Below are 13,136 nucleotides of genomic sequence, written 5' to 3'. Positions count from 1 at the left end.
ATTTGTGGTTAACTATAAAGGTCCCTAGACCGCATATACATACTATTTTTCATATGTTCAAAATTATATTATATATATAGTTATTTGTGTATGACCTTCTTCTATAACTCTTTCTCATTGGTGCCAGGCGTACTAGTAAGAACCAAGGGCTCTTACTCATTCATTAAGACACCTGCTTATTCAAATTAGGGTCATCTATTTACAAATTGCAGTTTCAAGTGCTACTATATCCGGTCTGTTTCACGGTTTAAAAAGAAAGGGGTAGTTAAAGGGGTAGTTGCTATAGGGTAACCAATAGGCCCGGGATAGAGAGGTCTTTGTTGGACTTTCGACAAAGTGCAATTGCAATATAATTAGCTCACTGGCAGCTCTGCAGCACCGTATCGATCTATCAATATGTATCTCGGATGGAGGAGGGGAGGCAGCGAATAAGATTGTGGTGGTGATTGACTGCCGTCTCCGGAGAAACAAAGGAGGGATTGCTATCATAACCTATTAGGCTTATAATATAAGCCTAGAATAGGCATAAGAAGGTGGAGGTGTTTTGAATAAAGCTTTGCATTGAATTTTTCAATCATTGATGCACTTGTTATAGGTTGTTTCATTTCAAAGATATATAGAAACTTCATACCTTCGTTATTCCTCAATAGCTCAGTGGTAGAGCGGTCGGCTGTTAACCGATTTGTCGTAGGTTCAAATCCTATTTGAGGAGAGCTCTTTGCTTCAAGCACTTTTTTTTTATGAACAAATAGCAAATTATTGTTTCAAATTATGAATAAGATATTGTCGATAATAGAGATTGGACAATAAAAAGAGTAAAAAATTGTCCAATTTCTAGAGCTGAATTGGAGTAACCCTCTATTCGCCCCGACACATTTTTTTTTCACTTTTTTTAATTTCATTGATAATTTTATCCCAGCAATGTTACCAACATCTCCGTGTAGATTGGGAATAATCTAAACCCCGGGGCTAGCTCGCTCATTTATTTAAAATTATGAGCGAACTAAGGTGATTTGTTACTAGCAGTTTTCTTAAAATAAATTCATCAATTCTCTCAAATTGATTTCCATCAAGTAGGCCTTTCATCTTTCCACCTTATGCAGACTGTACAGCCTTTGAATCATGGGCTAGTTGATAAGATATGTGAAATCTTATTCAATCCGCTCAGGAATTTTATTTTGGTAAATGAAGTATTGGAAAGTCGTAAAGTATGAAAATGGATCTCAGCGATCGTACCTTCATCGGATCAATGACTCACCTATTTGTCTTTGCCAGCATTTCAATAAGTTTTTTCATAATCTTTCATTTATTTTTATTTTTATTTTTTTCTCTCTATCTATTTGTTCCATGTAAACCAGTTGATGAAATAACTGAATCATATTCATTCACAAAGAATATCAATTAACAATATTGTATTATTGAAAAAATAAATCCAGGGAACGATATTGAAAAAGGATGTTGTTATAGACATCAATGCTGATAAATAGCACGATATATATATGTATATATTCTGGTTTTCTATGGATAGAATGAAAATGAATAGTAATATATTAATATAGATATTAATACACAAAATAAGGAAAAAAATATATATGAAGATATACGTCCCCCTCCTAAGCATCTCATTCCCTCTCCTAAAAAAAGACCTAAAAAACCTACTCCATTTGGGATTCCATCAATTGCCCATTGATCAAATGAATGACTTGTTTCACCTAATCCTTGTATACCTTTAATCAAGATTATGTCATAATATATGTCTATATAAGCTTGTTAAAAAGACCAATTATATATAATATTAATTGATTGGTCCATAATAATCTTCATATGAGGATTTGTTTTATGATATACATCCTGTGATAAGAAGTAAATAGGTCTATATAGAATACAGGCAATCAATATACCGAGAAATGCTATACCAACTGAGGGGATTGCGTCTATGAAAAATTCGGACTAATTCTTCGGATGTTTCTTATCAAAAGGGGTCGTCGATGAAGCAAACCATTGAGATAATATGTCATACCTCATTCCACTTCGAAAAAAAGGAACTCCTATTAATCCAACAAACAAAGTAAATATTCCCAATACAACTAAAGGAAATAGCATTGCCTTGCCCGATTCTTTCAGATATGCAAAAGATCCTTTATAAAAGAAAGGATAAGTGACAACCAAACCTCTGTTCTTTTTGTACAATCCTTCCATCTTATTCGAAATTTGAAATGCTTCTTTGGAAAAGGAATTATTCCTTTCTATAATTTGATTTGACATAGAATCTGCTCTCGTTCTAATTAATATCTTGGATTCCTCCTCTCCCGACATAGAAGTCGAATATAATGTAATATGGTTGTTATATGAACTAACTAAATTTACGCGGAAGTCCCCTTCAAAATTGAGTAAATACATACGAAACATGTAAAAGGTAGTTAATCATGTTGTGAACCAAGTTATTCCCCCGAAAATGGGAGAATATAACTTACTATCACTAAGAATTTGGTCTTTAGACCAAAAACAAGAAAAAGGTGGAATACCAGAAAGAGAAAGTGTCCCTAAAAGAAAAGTGATTCCTGTAATTGGCATATATTTCCTCAAACCACCCATAAGAGCCATATTCTGACTTTTACGGGGGCAATATCCAACAATGGGTTCCATGGAATGGATCACTGATCCAGATCCTAGGAACAATAATGCCTTGGAATAAGCATGTGTAATCAAATGGAACAGAGTGATTCGATAGGAATCTATCCCTAGAGCTAACATCATGTAACCTAATTAAGACATAGTAGAATAAGCCAAGCCTCTTTTAAGATCTTTTTGGGTGAGAGCCATAGTAGCTACCAATAGAGCTTTCATTCCCCCTATCCAAGAGATAAGATACATTATTAAAGGTAGAGCTTTAAAAAGAGGAAACAATCGATCTATAAGAAAAATTCTTGCTGCTACCATAGTAGCGGCATGTATAAGAGCTGAAATAGGAGTAGGCCCTTCCATAGCATCAGATAACCATACATGAATTGGGAATTGTGCAGATTTGGCTACTTGACCTAAAAATAAGAGAAAAGCACACGAAGTAACAAAAAATGAACCAACCCCATCAATGGCAGTCAATTCATTTAATTTTTCAGACAAGTATTGAAATTCGAAACTACCTGTTACCCAATAAAAACCTAGGATCCCTAATAAGAGTCCAAAATCCCCTACACGGTTAGTTATAAATGCCTTTTGACAAGCATTAGCCACACTGGGTCACGTAAACCAAAAACCTATCAATAAATAGGAACACATTCCTACTAATTCCCAAAATATATATATTTGTAATAAATTAGGGCTAATAACTAGCCCCAGCATAGAAGCATTAAAAAAATTAAGGTAAGCAGAAAACCTCACATATGTTTTATCATGAGACATATAATTATCGATGTAGATCATAACCATGGTTCCAACTGTTGTGACTAAAACTAACATAATGGAAGTAAGTGGATCAATCAAATAGCCCAACTCGAATGAAAACTTATTATTGATAACCCAGGACCAGAAATATCGATAGATGGGACCGCCGGTAATCTATTGCAAGAACAAATTGAAAGAAAGAAACATAGCTATGTTGAACAGAAAAATGCTAATAAGAGCCCATGTACGGCGAACACTCTTAGTTGCTCCTGGAAAAAATAAGGAGCCTAATCCGATTGGTACAGAAGCTGAAAGTGGAAGGAAAGGCACGATCCAAGCATATTTGTATATAAATTCCATAGGAAGATTAAATGATTATTCTAAATATTTTTATATTCCACATTCTTGATTTCCAATCCACTAGATCCTGAAGAGAGCAAAATAAAAACGATAGATCAAGAATAAAAAAGAACGATAGAATATGGGATGGAAGGGATGGAATCCTATCGATTTCATATTGATTGTGACCTTTTTTCATCTTTTTTCTGCAAATACCAGATTGGAACCGATCAATACTGATACTAATCAAATATTTGTAAGATGAGCAAGAAGGAACTCTTTTTCAGTCTAGGTACTGCGCTATTAGTCATGTACACACACATTTTTATTTTATTCAATTTTCTATTGTAGATGAATAGTAGTATTAAGAATGGAACTTCATAGAAAATGAAACCAATTGGAATTCTTAAGATAAGAAATAATTGAATTTGTTAAAATGACATAGTGGGTTTTCATTTACTCAAAATTTGTGAGTATATACGTATGTAAGAATTGATAATTATTATCAATTTGTATCATGGATCCCCTATTGCTAATCAATATTATATGAATAAGGTTGCAAAATGCAAGAAAAATGTGATATAATATTCTAAAAAATGAATTTAAAGATATAATAAGTTTGCAAAATAAAAATAAAAAATAGTATATAATATAAAATATTATATCTTTTCTAAATAAAATCAAGGTATAAAAATGGATACTATTCTTATGGCTGTACCAAAAAAACGCACCTCTAAATAAAAAAAACAAAATCGTAACAATGTTTGGAGGAAAAAAGCATATTGGGCCGCAGCAAAACCTCTTTCTTATGTTAAGAGTGAGTATATTTATTCTGAGCTTGAGCTTTACGGTGATGGTGATTGGAAGATATTCCCTGCAGCTAATTCACCGGGAAGAAAACCCGAGGGTTTTCTTTCTTCCACAGCATCCTCCATAGCAGAGGAAGAGGATAAGCGGGTATGAGAACAAAGAGGATGAGAAGAAGTCCTCTGGCTCGACCCAATTTTCACCACTATTTTCGACCCCCCAATTTTATTGTGCCCAAAAAAGAAGATTCCGAAAATGATAGACAAGAAGATCCTGAAAATGATGAATAAATTAGAGGAAGTGGTGTACACCCTCCAAGAGGAGCAATGGGAATCTCTAGGGTCTCTTGGAGGTACTTGGAAAGATGGTCGGGCACAAGGGACACGGTTCTATAATCCACTACAGCCCTTCTCTCTGACCTTCAAGATGGGAAATTTATGAATCATTCTGTCATCTTTTTTTCTTTCCCAATAGAAAAGGAAAGTGCATCATTCTTTTTAATAATCCCGGCTCCCACATTAAATCTTGCTGGTATGGTCGCTTTATTCTATGAAAGTTGCATTTTATTTTTCTATGCCGAAGATAAATTCGATCAAAACGTAGGAATATATGGACCATGAACAAAAAGAAATGGATCTCATTCTTTTTTCTTACTCTAAATGAAATAAATATGAATGCAGAACAAAACAATTTGCAAGTAAAAACACTGGTTTTTTACCTCTATTTCTGGACTTACACAGGCACAGAATGCTTGACACAGGCGCAGATTGTCTGACACAGGCACAGATTGTCCTTGACACAAGCACAGAATGCTTGACACAGGCGCAGATTAGCTCACACAGGCGCAGAAGTTCCCAGAAAACCCTGCATTACCCTGTTTCTTGGGTTTTTAACCTGCAAATCAACTCAAAAGCACTCAAAAGCATGATTAGGGGGTTAGTTCATGTCGGGTTCACCAATCAATGTAGCTAGGAAATCAAAAATCATCAAAGCAAATCAATATTAGTCATAGCTCAATCACAAAAGCTCAAATGCAATGATCAATCCTAAACACACTCAATAAAGACATGAAAACAAGACATTCAAGATTGAAAACTAAGAAAACCAAATGCAGACATGAATGTCTCCTTCATGTGGCTCCATTGTCCTTCTTTCTTCTTCAAATAGATTTGTTTGTGGATCTCACCTACTAGTGCATAAACATGATATGAAAGCAAGTAGACAAGATTGTAGCGCAAGAATACTCAAAGCGTGATTGATTCGACCAGGTAGTAGGGGCCTTGATTGAAGAAATTCATCCAATTTATAGACAAATTGGAGAAATGACAAGATTAGCATGAAGAGATTCGAATGGAAATTGCAAATCAAGAATGACAAACATGACAAATTATGACAAATTTGCACTTTCTATGCAAAATTGATTGATTGATAATTTTGAGACAAATTCCTATGTCGAAATTGATTGATTGACAATTATGACAAATTATGACAAATTTGCTATGTCATTCCCATGAAATTAGGAGAAATATAGGAGAAAATTGAAATTAGATAAATTAGAAATTAGGAAATTAGAAATGAGGAAATTAGGAATTAAGTGAATTAATTAACAATTTTTCATTTATTAATTAATTCACAAAGAGGGAGGAATTAGTTAGCCAATTAAATAAACATTTAATTGTGACAAGAAGAATTAGGATAAATAAATAAATTATTTAACCTAGAGGGAAAATGACAAACAAGATTAAATGAATAAATCATAAAACCCTAGAAGATGAATTAGAAATGCAAGGATGACTATCAGGTCTTGATTGAAGATCGATTTGATCATGATTCTGACTTGATAAAAGACCAATGCTGATAAATGATTGAGATTGGTTGACAAACTGACCAAGATTGATAAAGAGACCAAATTGATAAGCGCCAATTGACATGATTGAAGAGGACAAGGATCCATGACGAGTCGATCACAAAATGACAAAATTGGCAAGGACAAGGATCGACCAAAATCATGACTGAAGATTGTTATCGACAAGACCAAATTCGAAAGTGAGACAACTGAAGAATGCAGAAGAAGGACTCGATGATTGCAAATGATAAAGACCAAGTGCGTGACATAGGATAAATGTTAATGCAATGCAAGAACCCTAAAATAAGGCAATGCGCAAATGTTAAAGTATGACTCTGCAAGCGTTGACCATTTTTAGACGTTTACACTACTAATAACTAAAAAGAGGAAAAAATAGAAGTGAATGGGATTCCTTCATTCCGATCAAAAAACTAGATAGTCATATGGGTGAGATCAAATAGTTTACAAATCTTGCAGTAACATGATTAAGTCCCATCCCCCATGTACAAGAGTGAGAGCATGCACAATCAGTGAAAACTGTGTACCCCAGTTCATATATTAGCCATTGGGGCCCAACAGCGGGGAGGCAAATTAAAAAAGTATGAAGTTATTGTCCTATATACCAAAAATGAAGCAAAGGTAGATGGTGAGAAACACCAAGATATAAAAAAGAGGGAAGTGGCAAATGAAGGGCTCCGAAAAAGTATGACTTTATTATTGCAATTTTTATTTACATAATTGCATGAATCATCCATAAGATGGAGATTCACTTTTATGCGCCTAAAAATTCATTTCGACTAATTGAACTTTCTCAAATTGTTTCTTCTTAAGAACCAGAAATATCTGTGCTAAAACGACAGATGCTAAGAATAATAAAAGAGCTTGAACACATAAAGGATCTTGAAGTACTATTTCTGCATTTTCCCTACCAAATCTACCCACATTAGGGTTATTCGTTAACGACTGATCCGCCTTGATGAATTCGCCTTCTGAAACAAGAAGAGCCGGTCCCAGAGGTACAAAGTCAACCACTTGTCAACCGTCTGATGGACTATCAATAGTTATTTGATATCCACCCTTTTCTTTACGCACAATTTTACTTACTTTACCCATTGCTGAAGCGTTATAGACTGTATTGTTGCTTTTGCTCCCATCAGGATAAATTTGTCCTCTTCCTCTATTACCACCTACATATATGGGATATTTCAGGAAGTGAGCTGCTTTATTAGTAGCGGGATTTGGTGAAAGGATGGGAAATACAATTTCACTATATTTTTGACCAGGAACAGGACCTATTATTAGAATATTTTTTTGATTCGGACGATAGTTTTGAAAATAAAGATCACCTATTTTTTCCTTAATCTCAGGATAAATATGATCCAGAGGAGCTAATTCGAAACCTTCGAGTAAAATAAGAACAGCTCCTACATTTAAAGTCCCTTTCTTACCATTAGCAAGAACTTGTTTTATTTGCTTATCATAGGGTATTTTAACAACTGCTTCAAAAATGGTATCAGGAAGCACGGACTGTGGAACTTCAATCTCCACAGGTTTTTTAGCCAAATGACAATTGGAACATACAATACGCCCAATTGCTTCTCGAGGATTCTAATAGAACTGAGGACAACTAATGTAGAATTATTTTTTTAGATCTAGCTTTTTATTTCCTTTATCTTGATGCTGATAAAACGAGGAATAGTACAAGATTAGGCATAATCTAGTTCACTTTCATAATTTTGATTTAAGAATAATAATTGAAATTATTAATACTTAATTTCAATTTCAATTACTAGAATATTCTTACTTTTTTCTATTAATTATTTCGCATTAAAATAAAGTCAATAAAAATGAGAAGTAAGTGAACCTAACTCATTAACTGATTAATATATAAGTTATTCTGATATTGAAAATTAAGGTAGATTTTGAAAGTGAACCTTTCTCAATCACTTGAAATTATTCAAAATTTTCATATTTGGTTGTTAATTGGATATTCTGTCGAATGATTTTTTTATTTCTACAAAAATGGATATGTAAGTCTAAATTCTAGATGGAATTATTTTCCTTTTCTCTTTAATAGCATAATTTGATTATGATGTACCAAACATTTTTATATTAATGTACTAGACATTTTACTTTGGTCATTCTACCGGTGGAAAATAGATTGGAATTGAGATATAAAAAAAGATAAGAAAAGGTAAATGGTAAACAAAGGAACTGTTCATTTTTCATTATACTCAAATAGTATCCCTTTTTTTACTTATGAATTGAATAAAGGGAAAGGAACGAATAGAGTTCTTTCCTCTATCTCTATGAGCTAGAAATAATATCTATTCCTATTTATTCGTAGAAATAATGTAGTACTAAAAAACATAGAGATTCATAAAGTATTTAGAAATGTTACTATGAGTAAGATTCAAGACGTAATAATATTCAATAGAATAGATATTATGAATAATCTCTAGTGAAGAGCAGGGAGGAAGAAAAGCTAACTTGCTTTTCCGGCATTCTGTTGATATTTATTACATTCAGAAGATAATTTTTGGAAAATTAAAAAAGGGAATAGAAACAACTTCGGATTATCATGCATTTACTTATATTGTATTAGTTTGGTTTAACTGAATTAAATATGTGCCAATAAGGAATCTTCGAAACCCGATTTATTGAAAGGGATGATGGATGAAAAATTGTTCATAAATATACAAAACAGCGTATACCCTTTGATTCTATCAGATAGGGTGCTCAGAAAAGGTTGGAACAGTTAAATAGGAGGATTACTATGACTATAGCCCTTGGAAAGTCTTCCAAAGAGGAACAAACTTTATTTGATATTATGGATGACTAGCTACGCAGAGACCGTTTTGTTTTTGTGGGTTGGTCTGGTCTATTGCTTTTTCCTTGTGCTTATTTTGCGCTAGGCGGATGGTTCACGGGTACAACTTTTGTGACTTCGTGGTATACTCATGGATAAACTGTCTACTCGTAATTCGAGTACATAAATAAAAAGATGTAGTTTATTTTTTTTATTATTTCTACTAAATCAACCAGCCATAGCTGTGTAACCCTATTCCTAATAAATCAACCCCTAAGTAATAGGTCCAAACTAGAATAAATCCTAGAGAAGCAACAATTGCTAGTTTTTCCCCTTTCCAACCCCTATTTATTCTAGTATGTAGATAAATTGCAAATATAATCCAAGTTATTAGTGCTCAAGTCTCTTTTGGATCCCAGCTGTAATAAAATCCCCATGCTTCGTTGGCCCATACTGCCCCCGAAAGTATACCTATAGTTAAAAGAGAAAATCCTAGACCAATGGCACGATAACTCAATTGGTCTAATTGGTTAGTAAATAACCATTTACGATAATTTATAAATGAAAGGCCGAAAGTATGCTTCAATTACTTTTTTTCTTGGTCGTGTGAATTCCCATTTTTATTGAAGAAAAAGGAATTCTTCACATTAATAAAAATCTTTTGATTTATTTGGGACGTAATGACCAAAAAAGCTATCGATGATAGGGATCCACATAAAAGAGTTGCATAACTAAGCAATATCATACTTACATGCATCATTAACCAATGAGATTGTAAAGCAGGTACTAACATTGCAGATTGCTGCATTTTATCTGGAAGACCTAAAGTAGCAAGACCATGAGTTAACATAGCACTTGGCGCGGTGATTGCACCTAACCACCAAGCATCCTGGCCCCATACTTCTATAACTATATGAATCATGGAGGAAATCCATGAAAGGAACATGAATGACTCATACAAATTACTTAAAGGTAAATGCCTCGAATAGAGCGAACGAGTAACTAATACTCCCGTTATACAAATACACGTCACTATCATGCCCTTTCCTCCCGAATTACTTAGTTCTTCACTTTTATAAACTAAGGTTCCACAATAAATGAGAGTGATAACAAAAGTAAGAGAAAAAGAGACATGAGCTGATATATGTTCTAGAGTTATAAGTACCTGTGCATGAACTTGAAACCCCCCTATTTGCCAATAAAATTGCTGACCTACTTCCACACCGGATATCTCGTAGAAATAATTCAGCTTGTTAATAGGAAATTGTAAAATATCCATATTACCCTTTATATAGAAAGATGAACTTCAAAAAGGAATGATTTTGGTTCAATGACCGATTCCTCAATTATTTACACTATCATCAGTCAGGCTACGAAATAAAATAATGGAATGATTATTTGATTGATTAAGAAGATTTCTTTATTTCTATCAAAATAGATTATCTTAATCTATTCTATAAGATTTGGGAATAGTAGCCAACTTAGTTATAGCTTCTCTTTTTTAATTTTTAATTCACTTTTTATAGTACAATTCTCTACCCGCGTGAATTGCTAAAATTAATTTATTTAGGATCAAGCGGATTGGTCCTCTACCATCATCATTGGCTGGGATTGGGATATCCACGAGATCTGGGTCACAATCTGTATCAACTAAGCAAATTGTTGGAATACCCAAAGTTCTACATTCCCGAATAGTAGTATATTCTCCTTTTTGATCGAGAATTATTACAATATTGGGCAATTTTGTCATGTATCTAATACCCCCTAGATCTTCCTGCAATTTGTTCAATTCTCTCTTGAGTATTGCTTCTGTAGTAAACCAATTAGTTGACATACCTGCGAGCCATTTTTTATTTACATAATGACATCGAGCTGCTAAAGCAGCTAATTTAGCAGCATCAGCTGTTTGATGTTTTGTACCAACTATCATAAATTGTTTTCCTCTTTTTGCTCCATCAAACACAAAATCACAGGCTTCTGATAAAAAATGAGCGGTGTAAGTTAAATTTATAATATGATTATATTTATCATATATGAATAGATCTAAATAAAGAAAAATATCTATTTAGATCTATTTAAACAAGGTTTTATCTCATATTATAAAAAATATATCTATGTGATATATTGATCAGATTCATAAAATTTCGTCATTTTGAGTATAGAAAAAAAGAAAAATTATTGTAATTGCTGGAAAAAACAAGCACACTAAAGGGACTAAAAAAGAGGGTAAGCTGTCGATTATCATATCAAAGTTGATTATCATATCAAAAGTATATTAAATAGTCTTTTTTTTCTATTACCAAGATAGATTATAAGATCAAATGAGTGATAGGACCAAATAAGCAGACGTGCCTTTCTTCGTAAAATACCTAATTCATTGGATGCTTTGTAAAGTAATTAATTACTTTACTTTGTTTGATACAAAACAAATGGGACCAATTACCACATTGTATATTGATACATATAAATGGTCAAATATATCCGCTTCTCAATTCTATTTTTTGAAACTGTTCTGTTAATAGATAGATGTTCACCTTTGAGACAAAGGTATAATTCCATAGCATAATCTGTCCCTAATGCGAGAAAGTTACATAGTGTCTACTTTTTCTGATAAAGGGGTATTTTCACGGGTTTGCCTTGGTATCATGTCCATACCATCGTGTTGAATGATCCTGGCCGGTTAATCACTGTGCATATAATGCATACAGCTCTAGTTTCTGGATGGGCCGGTTCGATGGCTCTTTATGAATTAGCAGTTTTCGATCCATCCGATCCTATTCTTGATCCAATGTGGAGACAAGGTATGTTCGTTATACCTTTTATGACTCGTTTAGGAATAAAGGATTCATGGGGTGGATGGAGTATAACCAGAGAAACCGAATCTAATCTAGGTATTTGGAGTTATGAAGGAGTGGTCGGGGCACATATTGTGTTTTCTGGCTTGTGCTTTTTAGCAGCTATCTGGCATTGGGTATATTGGGATCTAGACGTATTCTGTGATTCCCGTACAGGAAAACCTTCTTTAGATTTGCCTAAGATTTTTGGAATTCATTTATTCCTCTTAAGAGCAGCTTGTCTCGGATTCGGAGCGTTTCATGTAACGGGTTTGTATGGCCCTGGAATTTTGCTGATAGGGCCTAAGGAAACTGGACGATCGTACTTGGCTAAAAGTTTAGCAGCAGATTCTTATTTACCTTTAATAAGAATATCTCCTAAATGTTTTTTGAGGCAACAGAAACTTCTATCTCGCTATGAACCTGAGTATACATCTTCAGCTAAAAAATCATACCTTGAGCATGAAAATATCCTTAGGTCTCTCGGCTAGTTAGGTAGGCCAAAAGACGTATATGAAAAAGCGCATTATGATAGAAAACCCCATAAGTTTTTGTATGACTGAGTAGGAGATCCTAACCCTCTAAAATATTTTGCGAGAAGAGTAATCCAATTCGTGTTTGCACTCAAATTGGCAAAATTGATGTCTCCTTGCGTCATATGGATTCCAAGCATTCATGAACTGAATGATTATTTTTTCCTTATTGCATTATTGATAGAACTCCTCGAGGATCCATATAATACGATTGATGGTGAAAAAGAAACCACCATGAAACAAAATATCGTTGTTATTGCTTCAACTCATATTCCAAAAAAAATTGATCCAGTTCTAATAACTCCTCCTCGTAGTAAACGAAGATTCGATACATTTATTAACACTAAAAAGTTGCCTGCCCCACATCGAGAAAAAGAATTTCCTTTGCTTTTACGTAACAAAGGGCTCTACTTGAGAAAAGAGTGGAACTGCTATGATGAATTTGGATTAACTACCAAAGGCTTTACTACGCGAGATCTAGCAAAACTTGCTGATGAAATATTTCTAATTAGCAGGAGCCAAAATACTTCAGCTATAGACAATGATATAATTGGGGTAGCTTTGTATAGATCAAATTGGGGTCC

At 33.7% G+C, this 13,136-nt stretch overlaps 1 non-coding gene and 2 pseudogenes across 1 annotated transcript; 1 reads left to right on the top strand and 2 right to left on the bottom strand.

The window, feature by feature from the left end:
• Positions 1–640: 640 nt before the first annotated feature.
• TRNAN-GUU (transfer RNA asparagine (anticodon GUU)) lies at positions 641–712 on the top strand. The gene has a single exon. It is a non-coding gene; the product is annotated as a tRNA-Asn (tRNA).
• An 806-nt stretch (positions 713–1,518) lies between these two features.
• On the bottom strand, positions 1,519–3,744 carry LOC131035740 (NAD(P)H-quinone oxidoreductase subunit 5, chloroplastic-like; annotated as a pseudogene).
• A 3,318-nt stretch (positions 3,745–7,062) lies between these two features.
• On the bottom strand, positions 7,063–12,788 carry LOC131029634 (cytochrome f-like; annotated as a pseudogene).
• Positions 12,789–13,136: the final 348 nt, after the last annotated feature.

The sequence above is a fragment of the Cryptomeria japonica genome, chromosome 3, assembly GCF_030272615.1.
Source record: "Cryptomeria japonica chromosome 3, Sugi_1.0, whole genome shotgun sequence".
Lineage (NCBI taxonomy): Eukaryota > Viridiplantae > Streptophyta > Pinopsida > Cupressales > Cupressaceae > Cryptomeria > Cryptomeria japonica.
Note: the sequence above shows the minus strand (reverse complement) of the source record. Positions and strands in the feature narration are given on the sequence as shown.